Genomic DNA, 23,893 nt, shown 5'->3' on the forward strand with positions numbered 1-23,893 from the left:
GCCCTGCTGATAATTCTGTTCTTTACTATAGTTTCAACCAGTTTTCCCAATACAGAAGTGAGGCTTACTGGCCTGTAATTGCTGGGATCACCTCTGGAGCCCATTTTAAAAATTGGCATCACATTAGCTATTGTCCAGTCATTTGATACAGAAGCTGATTTAAATGATAGGTTACAGTGTACAGTTAATAGTTCTTCAATTTCACATTTGAGTTCCATCAGAACTCTTGGGAGAATACCATCTGGTCCTGGTGACTTATTACTCTTAAGTTTATTAATTTTGTTCCAAAATCTCCTTTAATGACATCTCAATCTGGGACAGTTCCTCAGATTTGTCACCTGAAAAGAATGGCTCAGGTTTGGGAATCTCCCTCACATCCTCAGCCATGAAGACTGATGCAAAAAAATCATTTAGTTTCTCCACAATGGTATTATCTTCCTTGAGTGTTACTTTAGTATCTCAATCGTCCAGTGGCCCCACTAGATGTTTAGCAGGCTTCCTGCTTCTGTTGTACTAAAAAGAAAAATTGCTGTTAGTTTTTGAGTCTTTGGCTAGCTGTTCTTCAAATTCTTTTTTGGCCTTCCTAATTACATTTTTACACTTTATTGGCCAGAGTTTATGCTCCTTTCTATTTGCTTCACTAGGATTTAACTTCCATTTTTTTACAGGATGCTTTTTTGTCTGCTTCTTTTACTTTGTTGTTTAGCCACGGTGGCCCTTTTTTCATACTCTTACTATGAGTTTTAATCTGGGGTATACATTTAAATTGAGCCTCTATTATGCTGTCTTTAGAAAGTTTCCATGTAGCTTGAAGGGATTTCACTTATGACACTGCACTGGTAATGTCCTAATATTGACACTGCACAGTAGCTCAGTGCCAAACTCACATCGAAGCCCCAGTGGCATTTGCAAACTAGGCATTCCCCTGCTTATCTTGCCTTCGAGGTCTAAAGGGCACACTTATGCCCCCTCGAAAGATGCTTATCTCTGTGGTTAAAGCCCTCATCTAGAATGTGGGAAACCTGGATTCAAATCCCCCTCTGTTTGGTGTGGAGCAAAGTCAGCTGATACTGAGCAGAGAGCATGGATAATTTCTCTGTATGAAAAACTGGTCATGGACATTGCTAGCAGGAGAGAAGCCCAGGAACATGAGTGTGGCATGCAGCAAGAGATCCTAGGGATTGTGAAGGAGCAAACAGGCATGTTGAGGCATCTGGTAGACCTTCTGGCGAAACACCTTGAGGCTAGATTCCCTCTGCAACTGCTGCAGAATGGCATTCCTGTGTCACCATTTTCCTCCTCTCCCTCTCCGAAATATTCCAGGAGCTGAGGGGGAAAATGCTGTATCCTTTCCACTCAACGCCAGTGGAGGGTACTAGCAGTAAAAAGCACACACATGATGATCTTTGACAGGCAAGGCCACTGTATTTAAAAGACAAGATCACTGTGTTTTTCTCCTCACAATTGTATTCTACTGACTGTCCAAGGTTACATTCCTTTCCTGAGCCTACACTTCCAATATGTTTGTGCAGTAAATCAAGGTCCTGAGAATGAAATAATATTTATTACTTCACACCATGGGGGAAGGGGGGGTATAGGGAAACTGGTGAAATGGAGGGGATTAGGTGGAGAGAGAAACCCAGCAGGCACAGCAAGGTTCACAGTATGGGAAGTCACAACTCAAGAATCAGCTCACATTACTGTAGATCATTACTAAATCAGGTTTTCAAAGCCTCCCTGAGACACAGTGCTACACGCTGAGCTCTTCTTATTGCCCTAGTATCTGGCTGCTCAAAATCAGCAGACAGCCTATCTGCCTCCATGCCCCATACCTGCAGAAAATTCTCTCCCTCTGCCTCACAGATATTATGAAGCACACAGCAGGCAGCAAAACAATTGGGATATTGTTTTCACTGAAGTCTAACTTAGTAAGCAAACTGTGCCAGCAACCCTTTAAACATCCAAAGACACATTCAACCACTATTCTACTAAGCCTATTCTTAAACCGTTCCTTGCTGCTGTCCAGTGCACAGCTTCATGAGCCATGGGAGCAAGAAGTAGGCTGGGTCTCCCAGGTTCACTATGGGCATTTCAACATTACCAATGGTTATTTTGCACTGAGTAAAGAAAGACCCTGCTTGCAGCTTTCTGAATAGACCTGTGTTCTTAAAGATGAGGGCATCATGCACCTTCCCAGACCATCCAACACTGATTTTGGTAAAACACCCATGGTGCCTGCCATCTATTGTCCCACCCCAGTTAGGGAACCCCATCGCAGCAAAACCATCCAGTATGTCCTGCACATTGCCAAGAGTCACTACCCTTCTTAGTAGAAGTTGATTAATGGTCCTGCACACTTGGATCACAACAGCTCCCCTGGTGGATTTACCAACTCCAAATTGATTCCCCAAAGACACTGGTCAGTCTGGTGTTGCAAGCTTCCACACAATGATCGCCACTCGCTTTTCCAGAGCAGGTCTCATTTTAATGTCGCTGCACTGCAAAGCTGGGGAGAGCTCGGCACACAGTTCCTGGAAAGTGGCCTTTCACATACAAAAGTTCCGCAATCACTGATCATCATCCCATAACTGCATAATGATGCAATCCCACCAATCACTGCTTGTTTCTTGGGACCAGAACCAGCCGCTCCTCTGCGTTCAGCTGCTGCACAACTGCCAGCAGCAATCCTGAATTGTTGGGCTGCTTGATGGACATTGCCATGTTCCATGCGGTGGCTCCTTTTGCTGCTCTGGAAATACTGCAGGATAAGGTGTAGTTGAGATCAGGGGAGGGGGGCAGAAAACTGCGTCATGGGATGTTGAAGCCATGTTCCCAGTTTCCCCCTCTCCCCCATGAAAATGTTTTGGTCCCAGGAGGCATTGCAAGCCCTTCCCAAACCCCCCTACAGCAAGTTGTACTGTGGGTTAGCTACCTGTGGTGCACTGATGCAAGCACTGCTACTGAGAACACACTCCGCCGAAACAAGGAGTGTGGTGTGGATATGCATTACTGACTTAATTACTGTGGTGGCTGGATGCTGACTTAACTGAAATCGACATAAGTTTGTAGTGTAGATATGCCCAAACACTCACTCTTACTCTCTGTCCTCATTTCCCCCATGTAAAAAGAGCTGACCTGGCTTAGGCACCCAGCTCAAGAAGAGGATTCACAACTGTGAATGCCATAGAGAGGGTGGTACCCCCCCTCCAGCCCACAGTTAGGCACTTAGCTCTCTTTGAGGGATGGGGCTTAGGCCACACTCCTTGTCATTTCCTATTGGCTAGCTTAGGTGGCTCCCTGCTAAGCTTGCTGGCTTTTGCAAATTCCATTCTTGGGTGCCTAACTCTCCCCATGAATAGTATAGGGAGCCTGGATGCCTCAATTCCACTAGGTGACAGGACATCTAAAAGTTAGGCACTGAAATGCTGAGATTTTCAGCACCTACGGTCTCCTTGTGAATCCCCTCTGGACTACCTGCATGCAGCTAAGGTGTGTTAAGTAATTACAGTATAGATCAGAAATAGAAATGTCTTACATTAGTAGTTGACCTGACGCTGCTCTCCCTTATATGTAGAGTCTGTGACACTGCCTACAGTGGTATGTATAGTAGTGTGGGACTCAGAAGTAGTGACATATCCTATGTTCCACTGACTTCATTGTGAATTTACATTAGTGAGATTAGAATTTGGCCCAGATGATAAATTTTCAGAAACAGGATATACCATTTTTAATATTAACAAAACATTATTTTCTATATAGTGAAACATATTTTTAAGCAGGGGATATAATGTAAGGATTCAAATTATTTTTAAAAGATTAAAACCTCTAATCAGCACTTAATCTCGGTACTAAAGTATCAACCAAACTATGTTCTTGGAGTCATACACTTTAAGGCCAGAAGGGACCATCATGATCATCTAGTCTGACCTCCTACACAATACAGGCCACAGAACCTCATCCACCCACTCCTGTAATAGACTCATAACCTCTGGCTGAGCTACTGAAGTCCTTAAATCATGATTTAAAGACTTTAAGTTACAGAAAATTCACCTTTTTCACTAGTGTAAACCTACAAGTGACCTATGCCCCATGCTGCAGAGGAAGGCTAAAAAACCCCAGGATCTCTGCCAATCTGACCCAGGGGAAAATTCCTTCCTGGTGAAAGCTCCTCATTATGGCAATACAGTAAAACAACCTCCCTGAATGGTGTGAAGCCATGGTCGAGCTACTGAGGACGACACATTGCAAGTATAGACACTGAACATCCTGTGTCAACCCTAACAATCCTCTAGCAGCTGTCCCACAATGTCCCATGCCCTGCAACAATGACCACTCTGGTCACAATTGTAAACTCCACTGCCTGGGGCTAGTATTTCTGAAAGGCCTTTTCCTGATTGCCCATCTTGGGGAGTTCTCCAAGCAGCAAACCCAACCATGCCAGCTCCCCGCACTAGATGTGCTCTTGCATGGAGTAGACAGGAAGTATTAGCTCTCCGGAGCCTGTGGGGAGAAGAAGTTGTGCCTGCACAGCCAAGGACCAGCCATAGTATGGTGGGGCAACAACTCACCGGCACGGTGCCTTCTGCTGGTCATCCTGGGAATTAGCTCTTCCAGCCCAGAGCACCCCTTTTCAGGCCGGTGTCTCGCTTGCCGCTGGCCCCCGTGTTCCTCCCGGACCCCGGTGCCCTTTGCCCAGGGGTTCTGCCCACCACAGTACCCCCTTGCTCTGGGTATCCCCTCCCAGAGGAACCCCCAAACCTCTAAACCCACCTTGCCTCAGTTGCTACTGCCAGTCATCATCCAGCCCCCACTCCCTGGGGCCGACTGCAGTCTGTAAACCACTCACCATCAGCAAGGGGGTTAGGAACTGCTGCCTTTGCCTATCTCTAGGCTGCCCCTCTGCAGCCCCAGTACCTATTTGGCCCTTTTAGCAAGGCCTGCAGCCTGGGGTTTTTCCTGTCTGGAGCTCCCCAGCTCCCTCTGCCCTTCCCCAGCACTCCTCCACCTCAGGTACCTCCACCTCAGGTACCCAACTCCCAGGCAGCCAGGTCCTTCTCTCTCTAGAAGCTAGAGAGAGAGTGTGTGTCCTAACTTCTGGCCCACAGCCCTCTTATAAGGGCCAGCTGGGCCCTGATTAAGCTGGCCACAGCTGTGGCTGTTTTCCCCATCAGCCTACCTTTTCCCAGCTGCAGCCCTCTCCAGGGCTGCTTTAACCCCTTCAGGGCCGGAGCGGGGTGACCACCCTGCTTCATGTGGTCAGGATTACTTTATTTATGTACATAGGGATGTCCCTTTTATTGTCAAGAAAGATTTTGATGAAACTTTCATGGAGATACTTTCCAATCCTCTCCCAAAGTTTTCTAGGGATATCTACTCTGTTTCTTCCACTGTGGCAAAACACTTTCCCACACTGCTCCATGGTGAGTTTGGCTGGCACCATCACAGTAAATAGGCTAGTGGCATACAGGGCTGGGTGGCTTTGGGACAAAGGTAGCGGCTGAGCTCTCTGTGCCTTTTTTACCTTCACAAATGAAACCCCCACTGCCTGTGGAAAATAGCACCAATATGCAGGGCCGTTCCCCTATATCTTTACCCACAGAACAGAGTCTGAAATTTTATTGTTTCATGCAGCCGAAATTCCTTCCCCCCACCTCTCACCCTTGGCAGGCCATATTCACCATGACTGGGGCTGGAGAGTGGTGCTGTGCATAGGTGCTCCAAAACTGAAGTGTAAATAAGTATGTCTTATTAAAAGTTTTTATGACAATCAAGGAAGGGAGTTTTGAAATTTATCTTTCCTTTTCTGTTATGATTGTGTGTAGTCATACACACAGTATCAGTAATATGTAGTAGTACATCTTTCTGTTTTTATCAGCCGCCTCTGGTATGGCAGACTTGAGGGTTACTCCCTCCACACCTGCAGAATGCCTGATTCTCTGAGGTGGAGAAGGAGGACTAGGGAGGGAATGGTCAGTGAGAGCCTACAAGCCAGTGCTGCACTGGACCACAAACAAAGGGCCTGGAGAGCTGACATGGAAGACAGCATGATGAAGGAAAAAGGGGACAGGAGAAAGGCCCAGGAAAAGGAGAGGGAGATGCACGAGGACATAATTTTGTTCAATATCTTCATTAATGATCTGGAGTATGGCGTGGATTGCACCCTCAGCAAGTTTGCAGATGACACTAAACTGGGAGAAGTGGTAGATACGCTGGAGGATAGGGACAGGATACAGAGGGACCTAGACAAATTAGAGGACTGGGCTAAAAGAAATCTGATGAGGTTCAACAAGGACAAGTGCAGAGTCCTGCACTTAGGACAGAATAATCCCATGCACTGCTACAGACTAGGGACTGAGTGGCTAGGCAGCAGTTCTGCAGAAAAGGACCTAGACAGTGGACGAGAAGCTGGATATGAGTTAACAGTGTGCCCTTGTTGCCAAGAAGGCTAACGGCATTTTGGGCTGTATAAGTAGGAACATTGCCAGCAGATAGATGGACATTATTATTCCCCTCTATTCGGCATTGGTGAGGCCTCATCTGGAGTACTGTGTCCAGTTTGGGGCCCCACACTACAAGAAGGATTTGGAAAAATTGGAAAGAGTCCAGCGGAGGGCAACAAAAATGATTAGGGGGCTGGAGCACATGACTTATGAGGAGAGGCTGAGGGAACTAGGATTATTTAGTCTGCAGAAGAGAAGAATGAGGGGGGATTTGATAGCTGCTTTCAACTGCCTGAAAGGGGGTTCCAAAGAGGATGGATCTAGACTGTTCTCAGTGGTAGCAGATGACTGAATAAGGAGCAATGGTCTCAAGTTGCAGTGGGGGAGGTCTAGGTTGGATATTAGGAAAAACTTTTTCACTAGGATGCTGGTGAAGCACTGGACTGGGTTACCTAGGGAGGTGGTGGAATCTCCTTCCTTAGAGGTTTTTAAGGTCAGGCTTGACAAAGCCCTGGCTGGTATGATTTAATTGGGGATTGGTCCTGCTTTGAGCAGGGGTTTGGACTAGATGACCTCCTCAGGTCCCTTCCAACCCTGATATTCTATGATTCTATGATTCTTTGATAATGGATCTCCTCAGGCAGCAAACACAAATGATGATGACCCTGTTTGGCCTACAGGTCTAAAATCCCAGATGCTCCACCCTTTGCAATCAATAGAAAACTCCATCGCGGCAGCACCCTATACTTGCCAACACACCACGTAGCATCAAGGGCCACATCTATATCCCTACCATCTATGCCAGGGGACAGCAAAGAAAACCACAGCTTCACATAAATTGACCTGTGAAAACCATGGCTGGTATGTGTGTAGCCACAATGTCTCCCCAATCTTGTAAGTAAGCCCTACATTCTTTGTTTCTAGGTGTATACCTTTACATTTAGCCATTTTAATATGTGCTCAGTTTATGAAGTAATCCAGATTACTTTATAACAGTGACCTGTCCTCTTCAATATTTACTACTTTCCCAATCTTTGTGTCTTCTGCAAACTTTGTCAGTAATAATTTTATATTATCTTCCAAGTCATTGATAAAAATGTTAAATAGCACAGGGCTAACAACAGGTCCCCACTAAAATACCCCCTTGATTATGATTTCCCATTTAGAGTTACATTTAGAGACCTATCAATTAGCCAGTTCTTAATCCCTTTAATGTGTGCCATGTTTGTGTCATTCTAGTTTTTTAATCAAAATATTGTGTGATACCAAGTCATACGCCTTATAGAAGTCTAGGTATATTACATTACCACCATTACCATTATCAATCAAATCAATCATCTAAAAATATATCAAAATATTTTGATAGACTCTATTTTCCATAAACCCAGGTTAATTGTCATTAATTATATTACCCTTCCTTAATTCTTTATTAATCAAGTCCTGTATCAGCCACTCCATTATCTTGCCCAGGATCAATGTTAGATTGACAGGCTATATTATCCAGGTCATCTCATTTACCCTTTAAAATATTGGTACAACATGAGCTTTCTTCTAGACTTCTGGAACTTCCCTAATTTTCCAAGACTTATTTAAAACCAACATTAATGGTGCAGCCAGCTCCTCAGCCAGCCATTTTACAACCCTTGGATGCAAGTTATCTGGATCTGCTAACTTTAGTAGCTGCTGTTTAGCATCCTCATGAGTGACTGTTGGAATAGAAAGAGTGTCATCATCAACCCTGACTACATCATCTGGGTTTTTTTCGAAATATGGAACAAAAACATTTATTGAACATTCTTGCCTTTTCTGCATTATTAATTCATTTTTACAAAGCATTTTGATAGTTTGACTGTTCATCACAGTTTAGGGAAAACAATTATCAAAATCTCAGAATTTCCTATGGGACATAAATTCAGGTTTTTTATCAGTTTGATCATAAACCATAAAAGATTCAGAATCATACCTGCACACTGTTCTAATCTCTAAGTAGTCTTTCTTGTCCATGTTCAATTTTCTCTCTCTGATCTGAGACTGCGTTGTTCTGCTTGTTGTCTTGATCCTGTACTCTTATATCTAGCTTCATCATCATCATTTCAAAGTATTCAGAACCTTTTTGACAACTGAACTGTCATTGTCCAACCTCTGCTTCTTTTGTCTATTTTGCCATAGTTCTCATTTGCCACTGTGCTGTATCCTTTATATTGCATTCTCCAGAGTCTCTTGCTCTTAGAATGCTGACTTCTCTAAATGTCTCATTTATGAGATTTTATTCTATTAAACACTGAATATCTGTTTTTTAGCTATTAAGATATTTTCCCCATAAAGTCAATGTCACATACATATGTACTAACCTGACTGTGTTCATCAATAAAGTTTCATTGCAGGTTTATTCTCCATTTCATATGCCTAAAATCCCAAAGAGTTACAATAACCCCCAATAATCCATATATATAATAAAAGAGATGAAAGATGCACACACATTGTAGACAGAGAATACAAATTCATTCATCAGTAAATTGCTGTGAACAATTAAGACCAATTGAAGACCATTTATTTTCATCCATTCATATTTCCCTTTTAATCTCTTCTATAGAAGAGCTGTGTATATTGAACAAAACATTCAATGAACTTTGCAGTTCTACTCATAAATTGTTTCATGAACAAATTTTGACTTTTACAGATTTATTCAATATTTGAAATTATTTGTCTACTAATAACTCTATTTGCTTGTTACTATAAATGTATGACTGGCCACTCAACCTTTGTTTCTTCCAGGCAAAGGGGGGGAGCAATTTATGAGTAGACACAAGCTAAAATAGCAGGATTAGAGACTATTTAGAACATTTAAAACCTTTTATTTTTACCCTCGACCACTTGAAGCAAGTCTTAACTGAGATATCACTGCTAAAATAATTAGGCTACTGTAACATTATAGCCTAAGGTCAGATTTAAAAATATTTTCTCTGTCATATACTCACACAAATTAACTGGTTGTATCATGTTCATTAATGGTCCCAGCCTTGAGGAATACAGCCAAATCCTTGTCTGTATCTTGTCTGGTTTATTTAATTTCTTCCCTTACAGGATACTTACCAGGGAATTTGCACATTCCTAGCTGCACATATCTTTGTCCAACTTCTTTAACTCTGTTGGTGTCAGAGTTTTGGGGAAACAGTCCATCCTGTGATGCTGTATTGTTGTTAATTACTTTGCAGGGATATTTCATATCTCTACCACGTGGATTTATTGAATTTACTGATCTCTGTTCACCATTCATCACAACATCCACACCTTCGAATACAATGTCCTATGTAATGCCTCTCCTCAGCCTCGTCAGATGTGTCTCCCTGCCAGTAAACCTGAGGCAGATTGCCAGAAGGAGAAGCCTGAGGAACCTCAGCAACCTTGCCTATAGTATGAGAATTCTGATGAACCAGAGGAGGCAAGTCAGATCATCAGGAGAAGTACTGAGAAAGGTGAAGGTTTCTGAGGGAAAAGGGTCTATACTGGAGGATGGGGGACAATAGAAAAGGGGGTTGCATGGATGGAAATGTGCCCATAGGGGCAGACTAATGCCCCTAGCTCCTTGTAGTAGGAAGAGAGCCTGAGACATAAGCCCTTGTATCAGAAGCCTGGAATGAGGCAGGACCTGCTCACAGAATCTGGCAAGATATTGATATTGCAGACATACACATTCCTCAGAAGTCCTGGTCACAGAATACTCATGCAAACACATCCCGATATCAAGTGGTACCAGAACATCCTGATATCAAGGATGGTACAAAAACATTAGCCAAGAATAACAGGAACACACTGAACCCTTCTAAAATATAAGGTCAGGATGACAGTACATAATAGAGATGTTTTGATTGAACCAACATGTAGAAGGTGATAACTAGCAACGTCGGGAAGCAGTGACTAGCTATGTCAGAGGAGCAGTACTAACTTGTTTGTATCAGGCTATAAAGGTGTATCTGAGAGGGAGTATCTTTGTCCTGCCGAGGGAGGGAATGGAAAGTCCTGCGTCTATTATCACTGAGCTGCATCTATTATCACAGGCATACATGTATTAGTATCCTCGTAGAGTCTACCAAGTGCTATTACCGTGCTTTGTCAACAATACATCTGGCCTGGCACCTTTGTACCTTAATGGATCTTGTGGTCATTAGGCGGTTCGCTCGAGGTCTGCGGTGCCAGCTGTCTGCGCAGAGCTGGGGCAGCACACCGGGAGAACACACACACGCAGCCGAACATCTAACCACACTCCTCTCCGAGCAATTTCCCCCTGCTTTGTTCCTGAACGTTTCTGGCATTGTCGGAGTGGCCTGAAGGGACATTTCTTTATATCAATTTTGAATAAAGATGATAAAGTCATTGCGGAGAAACTAAATGGATTCTTTGCTTCAGTCTTCACGGCTGAGAATGTTAGGGAGATTCCCAAACCTGAACCGTCCTTTATAGGAGACAAATCTGAGAAATTGTCACAGATTGAAGTGTCACTAGAGGAGATTTCGGAATTAATTGATAAACATAACAGTAACAAGTCACTGGGACCAGATGCCATTCACCCAAGAGTTCTGAAAGAACTCAAATGTGAAGTTGCAGAACTATTAACTATGGTTTGTAACCTGTCCTTTAAATCAGCTTCTGTACCCAGTGACTGGAAGATAGCTAATGTAACGCCAATATTTAAAAAGAGATCTAGAGGTGATCCCAGCAATTACAGACCAGTAAGTCTAACGTCAGTACCGGGCAAATTAGCTGAAACAATAGTAAAGAATAAAATTGTCAGACACATAGAAGAACATAAATTGCTGGGCAAAAGTCAACATGGTTTCTGTAAAGGGAAATTGTGTCTTACTAATCTATTAGAGTTCTTTGAAGGGGTCAACAAACATGTGGACAAGGGGGATCCAGTGGACATAGTGTACTTAGATTTCCAGAAAGCCTTTGACAAGGTCCCTCACCAAAGGCTCTTAAGTAAATTAAGTTGTCATGGGATAAAAGGGAAGGTCCTTTCATGGATTGAGAACTGGTTAAAAGACAGGGAACAAAGGGTAGGAATAAATGGTAAATTCTCAGAATGGAGAGGGGTAACTAGTGGTGTTCCCCAAGGGTCGGTCCTAGGACCAATCCTATTCAACTTATTCATAAATGATCTGGAGAAAGGGGTAAAAAGTGAGGTGGCAAAGTTTGCAGATGATACTAAACTGCTCAAGATAGTCAAGACCAAAGAAGACTGTGAAGAACTTCAAAAAGATCTCACAAAACTAAGTGATTGGGCAACGAAATGGCAAATGAAATTTAATGTGGATAAATGTAAAGTAATGCACATTGGAAAAAATAACCCCAACTATACATACAATATGATGGGGGCTAATTTAGCTACAACGAATCAGGAAAAAGATCTTGGAGTCATCGTGGATAGTTCTTTGAAGACGTCCACGCAGTGTGCAGCGGCGGTCAAAAAAGCAAACAGGATGTTAGGAATCATTAAAAAGTGGATAGAGAATAAGACGGAGAGTATCTTATTGCCCTTATATAAATCCATGGTACGCCCATATCTTGAATACTGCGTACAGATGTGGTCTCCTCATCTCAAAAAAGATATACTGGCATTAGAAAAGGTTCAGAGAAGGGCAACTAAAATGATTAGAGGTTTGGAATGGGTCCCATATGAGGAGAGATTAAAGAGGCTAGGACTTTTCAGCTTCGAAAAGAGGAGACTAAGGGGGGATATGATAGAGGTATATAAAATCATGAGTGATGTGGAGAAAGTAAATAAGGAAAAGTTATTTACTTGTTCCCATAATACAAGAACTAGGGGCCACCAAATGAAATTAATGGGCAGCAGGTTTAAAACAAATAAAAGGAAGTTCTTCTTCACACAGCGCACAGGCAACTTGTGGAACTCCTTGCCTGCAGTTGTTGTGAAGGCTAGGACTATAACAGCATTTAAAGGAGAACTGGATAAATTCATGGAGGTTAAATCCATTAATGGCTATTAGCCAGGATGGGTAAGGAATGGTGTCCCTAGCCTCTGTTTGTCAGAGGGTGGAGATGGATGGCAGGAGAGAGATCACTTGATCATTACCTGTTAGGTTCACGCCCTCTGGGGCACCTGGCATTGGCCACTGTCGGTAGACAGGATACTGGGCTAGATGGACCTTTGGTCTGACCCAGTACGGCCATTCTTATGTTCTTATGTTCTTATGAATTTGCCACTTTTCAATTTCATTGACTGTCCACTTGATCTTGTAGTATAAGGCAAGGTGAATAAAAGTTCCTAGTCTACCTTCTCTGTGCCACTCATTATTTTCATATTCATCTTCTCTCTAAAGTAAACAATCTAAATCTTTTCAGTTTCTTCCCACATGAGGGTTTATTCGTACCCCTAATCATTCTTAGCACTCATCTCTGAGTCCCCTCTAATACTGCAATATCCTTTCCCAAAAGGATCTGAAGATGAGGTGACAGTACTGAACAACTCATCTCACAGTATGACCAACCAATGAGGTATATAATATTTTCCATATTATTCCCCATTTCATTCGTGTCACATGTCGAGCTGAACAGTCCACAAGATTCCCAAATCCTTTCCCTAAGTTGGTAGTTAATTTAGAACCCTGTAAGGTGTATGAATAGTTCAAATGTTTCCCTGCAAGGGGTAATAGCTTGGATTTGTCAACACTCAATTTATCTGCCCTCATGCTACCCATTCACTAGCTTTACGAGGTCCTTCTGAAGTTCCACACAGTCTTGTCTGGACTTGACAAAACTAAATAATTTTGTATTGTATGCAAATTTTGTCACCTGACTGCTCGCCCCTTTTTCAGATTATTAGTAAATATATTAAACAATACTCATGCTAAAGTGGAATCTTGTGACACCCTGTTAATGTTCTCCCATGATGAAAATTGATTATTTATTCCTACTTTCTGTTTTCTGTCTCTTAGACAATTTTTGATCCATGACATCACTTTGCATCTAACTTCATGACTACTTAGTTTCTTTAATAACATCTTGTGAGGGATATTGTCAAAGGCCCTTTGAAAATCAAAATAAATTGTCATCAGTTTCTTCTTTATTGAAAAGTTCAAAATTTTCTAAGCGATTCGTGAGGCTCTATTTTTCTTTGCAGAGTGGTACTGGTTAGACCCTTCAGATCATGATCTTTCAATTGTTTTATTATTCCATTTTTAATTATCATTTCAATCAATTGATCATGTACAAGCTTTATCACACCTTTTTAACATGTAGGCATAACATTTTCTACCCTTCAACCCTCCAGTATAGTAGCATATTGTATGAGAGATTTACATTTTTGCTAGCCACTCACTGCAGTTAGCTCAGGCTTTTATGCAGTTAGCTCAGGCTTTTATTCCCCTCTATTCAGCACTGGTGAGGCCACACCTGGAATACTGCTTTCATCCACACACAAAACTCCCTCAATTGAGTATAGTGCTGCTCTCAGTCCAGACTTTCTAGTTACAGCCTGGGTTAAAGCATGGGTTTCACTTTCACTCAGGCTGGTAACTGCCCATTATGCAGTGAGGGCACAGGCTAATTCACTTGAGTGCTGATAGTCCTCCAGTGCCTTCATACATTTCCTCTGTGTGCCCAGAAGGACAGACAAATTCTCCAGTGCTTAATTAGTGCTGGGGCTTGCCAGGGCTGATCTCTGGCACCTCTAGGCTTGGGAGTTCATAGCCCTAGCACCTCTGGGCTTGCTGCGTCAGTTAAGAACAAGAACAAATCTGGTCAAACTAACCTAACAGCTTTCTTTGACAGGGTAACAAGCCTTGTGGATAGGGGAGAAGAGTTAGATGTGGTATATCTTGACTTTAGTAAGGCTATTGCTACTGTCTGGCATGACCGTCTCATAAACAAACTATGGAAATGCAACCTAGATGGAGCTACTATAAGGTGGATGCATAACTGGTTGGAAAACCATTTCCAGAGAGTACTTACCAGTGGTTCACAGTCAAGCTGGAAGGTCATAACAAGTGGGATCAATTCTGGGTCTGGTTCTGTTCAATATCTTCATCAATGATTTAGATAATGGCATACAGAGTACACTCATAAAGTTTGCAGATGATACCAAGCTAGAAGGTGCTTTTCAGATGATCTGGACAAAAGTGGCAAAACGGTCTGAAGTAAACAGGATGAAACAGGATGAAATTCAATAAGGACAAATGCAAAGTACTCCACTTTGGAAAGAACAATCAGTTGCACACATACAAAATGGGAAATTACTGCTTACCAGGGGCGTAGCTATAGGTGGGCTTGGGTGGGCCGCAACTCACCTACCCCCATCCAGTCCCCCAGCCCAGGCTCTGCTCTGGCCCCAGTGCTAGCCCTGCCCAAACCTGTAGAACGCGGCATGCTGGGTGCACACACCCCTGGGCCCGACCAGATAGGGAGGGACAGTAGTGGCACAGCAGTGGAGCGCCTGATGAGCACGCCACAGCAGGAGGAGGCCGGCCAGCCGACCTGGTTGTATTGCTCTTCAAAAAACATAGGCCTGCCACCTCTGGGAGCCTGGCCCAGCATGGGGCGGTGCGATGGGGCAGGTGCCAGGATCTGTGCACGCTACTGAGCAGCGTCTCCTCCCGGAGCTGGGTGCGTGCATGGGTTTCTGGGGGGGGCCTGGCCAGAGTGACCATCACACCTCACAAGGCCGGATGGCCTGAAATGCTAGGGCGGAGGTGGGCCCCCCAATCCCTCCTGCCCCCGCCCCCTATCATTGCCCACCCACCTGAAATCAGGGCCCACTCAAATGTCCCAGGCTAGTAACACCACTGCTGTCTAGGAAGGAGTACTGCAGAGAGGGATCAGGGGGTCATAGAGGATCACAAATTAAATATGAGTCAAGTTTGTAACACTGTTGCAAAAATCCAAACATTATTCTATGATGGGAAAAGGCAAATATAATGCCCATCTTTAAAAAAAGGGAAGAAGGAGAATCCAGGGAACTATAGACTCACCTCAGTCCCTGGAAAAATCATGGAGCAGGTCTTCAAGGAATTCATTTTAGAGCACTTGGAGGAGAGGAAGGTGATGAGGAACAGTCAACATGGATTCACCAAGGGCAAGTCATGCCTGACCAACCTGATTGCCTTCTATGATGAGGTTCAACAAGGACAAGTGCAGAGTCCTGCACTTAGAACAGAAGAATCCCATGCACTGCTACAGGTTGGGGACCGAGTGACTAAGCAGCAGTTCTGCAAAAAAGGACCTGGGGATTACAGTGGATGAGAAGCTGGATATGAGTAAGCAGTGTGCCCTTGTTGCCAAGAAGGCTAACGGCATATTGGGCTGCATTAGTAGGAGCACTGCCAGCAGATTGAGGGAAGTGATTATTCCCCTCTATGTGAGACCACATCTGGAATACTGCATCCAGTTTTGGGCCCCCACTACAGAAAGGATGTGGACAAATTGGAGAGAGTCCAGCAGAGGGCAACGAAAATGACTAGGGATCTGGGGCACATGACTTATGAGGAGAGGCTGGGGGAACTGGGCTTATTTAGTCTACAAAAGAGAAGAATGAGGCGGGATTTGATAGCAGCCTTCAACTTCCTGAAGTGGGGTTCCAAAGAGGATGGAGCTAGGCTATTCTCAGTGGTGGCAGATGACAGAACAAGGAGCAATGGTCTCAAGATGAGGTGGGGGAGGTCTAGGTTGGATATTAGGAAAAACTTTTTCACTAGGAGGGTGGTGAAGCACTGGAATGGGTTACCTAGGGAGGTGGTAGGATCTCCATCCTTAGAAGTTTTTAAGGCCCGGTGTCAAGGCTGATACTCCATTCTGGCACTTTGAGTGCAGAAGTGGGGGCCCGCAATGATTCTAAAAATTAATACTGGCCACTCCAGGCTTGTATTAAACTCCCAAGGTTACAGCTTCTCTCTGACCTTGGATGGGTAGATGCTGCCACCAGCCACGTGCAAAAAAAAAACCCCTTTTGGACCCAGGAAGGCGCACTTCGGAATTCCTCCCTGTGAGGTACCCTCAAGCCCTTTCACCCCCCTCCAGGGAAGAGCTGAGAACCTCTTAGGACACAAAAACCCAATCGTGTTCTTAAAAATGGTAAATTTAATTAAAAACAAAAAGAAAGAAAATACATTTGGTACTTAGGCTATTGCTAGATTTAAAAATGAGCAAATATAATAATAAGCATCAAGAATTTTCTTTAGGTCCAGCTTAATGGTTACAAGCAAAACAAAAGCATTTGGGGGTTAGCACAGAGTAGTCCACAAGTCATAAAGAAATAAAAGAAATAGATAAGCCCTAATCACGTCTTCCTAGACATTCCCTGATCTACTTACATATCTGGGGTTCAGATAAGAAATTCCTAGGTATGATTTGATGACTTTTCATACCTGGTTTAAAGCTTCTTACAGCATTACTGCTCTGTGTCACCTCTCTCCGGAGAACAACAACAGACAGGCAGAGGGAAAGTTTTTTCCCAATTTTAAAAAGTTCTAGCCCTCCCATTGGCTCTTTTGGTTAAGGTATAGCTAAGCAGAACTCAAGTTTTACTATATAGTCTGCAGTCAATCAGGAAGTAAGGGGGGGAATGGGAACAGGGAAAGGGGGTGAGGAAATTGGAATCATGTTTTGCTAAGGGGGGAATGGGAACAGGGAATGGGAACAGGGATGGCTCTGTGGTGTCAGAGCTGGGAAGGGGGACACTGAGGAAGGAAACTGGAATCATGCTTGCTGGAAGTTCACCCCAATAAACATCGAATTGTTTGCGCCTTTGGACTTCGGGTATTGTTGCTCTCTGTTCATGCGAGAAGGACCAGGAAAGTGAGAGGGTGAAGGAATAAGCCCCCTAACAGAAGGTCTAGTCAATACTTAGTCCTGCCTTGAGTTCAGGGACTTGAGGTTGAAGGGTTAAAATCCATGTGCATTTTATATAACAAGCTGGTATATGGATTGTGCCAGCTCTTTCTCAGACCCAAAGTCCAAAGTTTGGTCTGGAGACCAGAGGCCTAGCTAATAGTGATCAGCTAAGAGAAAGCTGGGGTAAACAAGATAACATTGCCTTTGCTAAGATATGCTTGGTCAGTAGAAATGCCAGATGTTGAAGCAATAACTGAATAATTATGTTTCATCCAGTGTTTCAAATGGAACAAAGGATCCCTGTTCCTATTGTGTTTCTCCTGAAGGGAAAACAGTCTTCCCACAGATCCAACCTTGAGTTTATGAAAATTGGCACATGTCAGTATAATGATATGGCATCCTTCCACCTCCCTTCCCAGGGACCAATGCCCTGCCTTAAGGCAAAAGGAGACAATCTGTATTACCATATCCTTTCACTGTTTCTTTGCTTTATCCCTTAGACATGTACCTGTCGGACAATCAAAGGAGTTGCTCCGTTCCTATGGACCCCAAATCAGAATTCAACATATATATTTTATACTAATAACATTTTATCAAAGTATTAATTAAATGTTAACTTGCTAATTTGAGACCATGGGCGGAGACATTGTGTAACCTTTTAACCATTGGCTAATGTGCTATCTTGTCTTGCTGCAAAACCTATCCTGGGGTGTGGAACTGCCTACCCCGTCACTTTCCCCTGCCCATGGAAAATCTATATATTTCATTGTAATCAATTGATTGACAGTGTCTCGGAGCCTAATAAGCCAGGTGACACTCCGCCAGCGTTGTGTGTAATAAACCCCTATGCTTTGACCTCTACATGGTGTGGATTTATGTCCTTCAAGGTGCCTTCCAGTCCTACGATTCTATGAGTCTAAGCTCCAAAAACTCTGCTGCTAACTAATGAGTACGAACTGAGTATTTCCCCTTACCCCCATATTGTGAAAACAGTTTGCAAATGGCAGTGGGTCCTGGGGAATCATGGACATTTTCTAGGGAGGGGTTATGGAACATCAACCTCTTCATTCACAATTCCCCTGAGTACACATGAAGTATCCAACTGGGCCTTCCAAGTGGGGTTGTGTGTCACACATTCTCCCTTCCCTTGCCTTAGAGGCAGAGGATTTTTTCTCTGCAGTACTGTTTGTGTGAAATTCCCTAACTAGCTAAGGGTATGTCTACACTACGAAATTAGGTCGAATTAATAGAAGCCGGTTTTATAGAAATCGGTTGTATACAGCCGATTGTGTGTGTCCCCACATAAAATGCTCTAAGTGCTCTAGTCGGCGGACCGCGTCCACAGTACCGAGGCAAGCGTCGACTTCCGGAGCATTGCACTATGGGTAGCTATCCCACAGTTCCCGCAGTCTCCGCCACCCATTGGAATTCTGGGTTGAGATCCCAATGCCCGAATGATGCAAAACAGTGTCGCGGGGGGTTCTGGGTACATGTCGTCAGGCCCCTCCCCCTCCGTCAGAGCAACGGCAGACAATAGATTCGCGCCTTTTTACCTGGGTTACCTGTGCAGACAACATACCACGGCAAGCATGGAGCCCGCTCAGCTCAACTCACCGTCACCATATGTCATCTGGGTGCCGGCAGACGTGGGACTGCATTGCTAGACAGCAGCAGCAGCTAACTGCCTTTTGGCGGTAGACGGTGCAGCATGACTGGTAGCCTTCATCGGCGATCTGGGTGCTGGCAGCCGTGGGGCTGGCAGCCGTAGGGCTGCATTGCACCAGCCCTTGCCTTTTGCCTTTTGGCAGTAGATGTTTTATTACGACTGGTAACCGTCCTCGTCGTACAGCAGTGGCTGTCAATTATGGGCACCTGGGCAGACATGCTCAGTCCAGCGATGATGATGGCTATCAGTTGTAGTATGCCATTTTCTGCCAAGCGCCCTGTTGGATCATCGCACATTAGCAGAGTCTTCCCTGAGCAGCAGATCGTGCAATAGGCCTGAAGGCTACTGCCAAGCGCCCAGTATTTGCTGCCAAGCACCCAGAAGATGCCGAGGGCTATCAGTCATGCTGCACCGTCATCTTAAGATGTAAAAAATAGATTTGTTCTGTATTCATTTGCTTCCCCCCTCCCTCCGTCAAATCAACGGCCTGCTAAACCCAGGCTTTTGAGTTCAATCTTTGGGGGGGGCCATTCTGTGTGACAGTTGTTTGTGTTTCTCCCTGATGCACAGCCACCTTTCTTGATTTTAATTCCCTGTACCTGTACGCCATGTTGTCACTCGCCCCTCCCTCCTTTCCCTGGTCCGTCAGATACTAGTTTCGCGCCTTTTTTCAGACCAGACGCCATAGCTAGCACTGGGATCATGGAGCCCGCTCAGATCACCGCGGCAATTATGAGCACTATGAACACCACGCGCATTGTCCTGGAGTATATGGAGAGCCAGGACATGCCAAAGCAAAACCACGACCAGCCGAGGAGGAGATTGCAGCGCGGCCATGAGAGTGATGAGGAAATGGACATGGACATAGACCTCTCACAAGGCACAGGCCCCAGCAATGTGGAAATCATGGTGTTACTGGGGCAGGTTCATGCTGTGGAATGCCGATTCTGGGCCCGGGAAACAAGCACAGACTGGTGGGACCGCATCGTGCTGCAGGTGTGGGACGATTCCCAGTGGCTGCGAAACTTTCGCATGCGTAAGGGCACTTTCATGGAACTTCGTGACTTGCTTTCCCCTGCCCTGAAGTGCCAGAATACCAGGATGAGAGCAGCCCTCACAGTTGAGAAGCGAGTGGCGATAGCCCTGTGGAAGCTTGCAACGCCAGACAGCTACCGGTCAGTCGGGAATCAATTTGGAGTGGGCAAATCTACTGTGGGGGCTGCTGTGATCCAAGTTGCCAGGGCAATGAGAGACCTGGTGATATCAAGGGTAGTGACTCTGGGAAACGTGCAGGCCATAGTGGATGGCTTTGCTGCAATGGGATTCCCAAACTGTGGTGGGGCCATAGACGGAACCCATATCCCTATCTTGTCACCGGAGCACCAAGCCACCGAGTACATAAACCGCAAGGGGTACTTTTCAATGCTGCTGCAAGCCCTGGTGGATCACAAGGGACGTTTCACCAACATCAACGTGGGCTGGCCGGGAAGGGTACATGATGCTCGCATCTTCAGGCACTCTGCTCTGTTTCAAAAGCTGGAGGAAGGGACTTTCTTCCCGGACCAGAAAATAACCGTTGGGGATGTTGAAATGCCTATCGTGATCCTTGGGGACCCAGCCTACCCCTTAATGCCATGGCTCATGAAGCCGTACACAGGCAGCTTGGACAGGAGTCAGGACCTGTTCAACTACAGGCTGAGCAAGTGCCGAATGGTGGTGGAATGTGCATTTGGGCGTTTAAAAGCGCGCTGGCGCAGCTTACTGACTCGTTCAGACCTTAGCGAAAAGAATATCCCCATTGTTATTGCTGCTTGCTGTGCGCTCCACAATATCTGTGAGAGTAAGGGGGAGACATTTATGGCAGGGTAGGAGGTTGAGGCAAATCGCCTGGCCGCTGATTACGCGCAGCCAGACACCAGGGCGGTTAGAGGAGCACAGCATGGCGCGGTGCGCATCAGAGAAGCTTTGAAAACGAGTTTTGTGACTGGCCAGGGGGTGTGAAAGTTCTGTTTGTTTCTCCTTGATGAACCCTCCGCCCCTCCCCCACCACCCGGTTAACTCTACTTCCCTGTAAACCAACCACCCCACCCTCCCCTACCCTCCCCCCTTCGAGCACCACTTGCAGAGGCAATAAAGTCATTGTTACTTCACATTCATGTATTCTTTATTAATTTGTCACACAACTAGGGGGATAATTGCAAAGGTAGCCCGGGATGGGTGGGGGAGGAGGGAAGGAAAAGGACACACTGCAGTTTAAAACTTTAACTCTTATTGAAGGCCAGCCTTCTGATGCTAGGGCAATCATCTGGGGTGGAGTGACTGGGTGGCCGGAGGCCCCCCCACCGTGTTCTTGGGCGTCTGGGTGAGGAGGCTATGGAACTTGGGGAGGAGGGCTGTTGGTTACACAGGGGCTGTAGCGGCGGTCTCTGCTCCTGCTGCCTTTCCTGCAGCTCAACCATACGCTGCAGCATATCAGTTTGATGCTCCAGCAGCCGGAGCATCGACTCTTGCCTTCTGTCTGCAAGCTGACCCCACCTATCATCTTAAGCCCGCAACTTGCTCTGTTCATCCCGTGATTCAGCACGCCACCTCTCCTCTCGTTCACATTGGGCTTTTCTATAATCAGTCATTGACTGCCTCCACGCATTCTGCTGTGCTCTGTCAGCGTGGGAGGACATCTGTAGTTCTGTAAACATGTCATCATGTGTCCTTCGCTTTCTCCTTCACTAGCCTCTGTGAAGGAGAAACATTTGCAGCTGGTGGAGGAAAAGGGAGAGGTGGTTAAAAAAGACACATTTTAGAGAACAATGGGTACACTCTTTCACGTTAAATTTTGCTGTTCACATTACACTGCACATGTGCTTTCGTTACAAGGTAGCATTTTTCCTCTTATATTGAGGGCCTGCCGGTTTGGTGTGAGAGATCACTCACGCAGTGCCAGGCCACAGATTTCAGCTTGCAGGCAGCCATGGTAAGACACACAGTCTTTTGGCTTTTTTAACCTTCTTAACATGTGGGAATGGTTTCAAACAGTAGTGCTCTCATTTCCCATACCAAGCACCCGTTGGGTTGGCCATTTAAAATGGGTTTGCAATGTAAAAGGAGGGGCTGCGGTTTCAGGGTTAACATGCAGCACAAACCCAACTAATTCCCCTCCCCCACACACAATTCTCTGAGATGATCACTTCACCCCTCCCCCCACCGCGTGGCTAACAGCGGGGAATATTTCTGTTCAGCAGAGCAGGAAGGGGCACCTCTGAATGTCCCCTTAATAAAATTGCCCCATTTCAACCAGGTGACCGTGAATGATATCACTCTCCTGAGGATAACAAAGAGCAATCAGGAATGGATGTTGTCTGCATGCCAGCAAACACCGGGACCATACGCTGCCATGCTTTGTTATGCAATGATTCCAGACTATGTGCTACTGGCCTGGCGTGGTAAAGTGTCCTACCATGGCGGACGGGATAAGGCAGCCCTCCCCAGAAACCTTTTGCAAAGGCTTTGGGAGTACATGAAGGAGAGCTTTCTGGAGATGTCCCTGGAGGATTTCCGCTCCATCCCCATACACGTTAACAGACTTTTCCAGTAGCTGTACTGGCCGCGATTGCCAGGGCAAATTAATCATTAATCATTAAACACGCTTGCTTTTAAACCATGTGTAATATTTACAAAGGTACACTCACCTGAGGTCCCCTGTGTGCCCTCAGGGTCTTCGGTGAGTTCGGGGGTTCCAGGTCCAGGGTGACAAACATATCCTGGCTGTTGGGGAAACCGGTTTCTCCGCTTCCTTGCGGCTGTGAGCTATCTACATTTCCTCCATCCTCCTCTTTCGAACCCTCTTCCCTGTGTGTTTCTCCAGTGAGGGAGTCATAGCACACGGTTGGGGTAGTGGTGGCTGCACCCCCTAAAATGGCATGCAGCTCCGCGTAGAAGTGGCATGTTTGCGGCTCAGCCCCGGACCTTCCGTTTGCTTCTCTGGCTTTGTGGTAGGCTTGCCTTAGCTCCTTAATTTTCACGCGGCACTGCTGTGCGTCCCTGTTATGGCCTCTTTCCTTCATGTCCTTGGAGACCTTTTCTAATATTTTGCCATTTCGTTTACTGCTTCGGAGTTCGGCCAGCACTGATTCATCTCCCCATATGGTGAACAGATTCCGTACCTCCCGTTCTGTCCATGCTGGAGCTCTTTTGCGATCCTGGGACTCCATCACGGTTACCTGTGCTGATGAGCTCTGCGTGGTCACCTGTGCTCTCCACGCTGAGCAAACAGGAAATGAAATTCAAACGTTCACGGGGCTTTTCCTGTCTACCTGGCCAGTGCATCTGAGTTGAGAGTGCTGTCCAGAGCGGTCACAATGAAGCACTGTGGGATAGCTCCCGGAGGCCAATAACGTCGAATTCCATCCACACTACCCCAATTCCAACCCCCTAAGGCCGATTTTATCGCTAATCCCCTCGTCAGAGGTGGAGTAAAGAAACCGGTTTAAAGGGCCCTTTAAGTCGAAAGAAAGGGCTTCGTCATGTGAACGTGTCCAGGCTTAATTCGATTTAACATGGCTAAAGTCGACCTAAACTCGTAGTGTAGACCAGGCCTCAGACTCAAGGGATCCAATTAAAAACAAGTTTTATTAAGAACAAAGACAGAAAATCATATTAAAAGCAAAATAAATGATCAGCAGTTTGCAGAGTTCATCTAGCCAGGTTCACATTAGGCCTAGTTGAAGTAAAGTACAGTAACCGTGTATTTTTAGAAAGTATACTTTCTTATTCTTTCCTCTAGCACTATTCTGCCCTCAGCCTGTCAAAGACCTTCTATCTCACCCTCTAGTGCAGGCACCCTGCTGGAGTCCCACTCACAAACAATCCTCTCTTGTTTCTATTGAACTTCCCAGTTGTACTCCATGATCCTTTTGAACTTAAAGGTGTTTTAGGTTTCATTAGC

Source organism: Terrapene carolina, unplaced genomic scaffold, assembly GCF_002925995.2.
Source record: "Terrapene carolina triunguis isolate 2854851 unplaced genomic scaffold, T_m_triunguis-2.0 Scaffold613, whole genome shotgun sequence".
NCBI classification, from domain to species: Eukaryota; Metazoa; Chordata; order Testudines; family Emydidae; genus Terrapene; species Terrapene triunguis.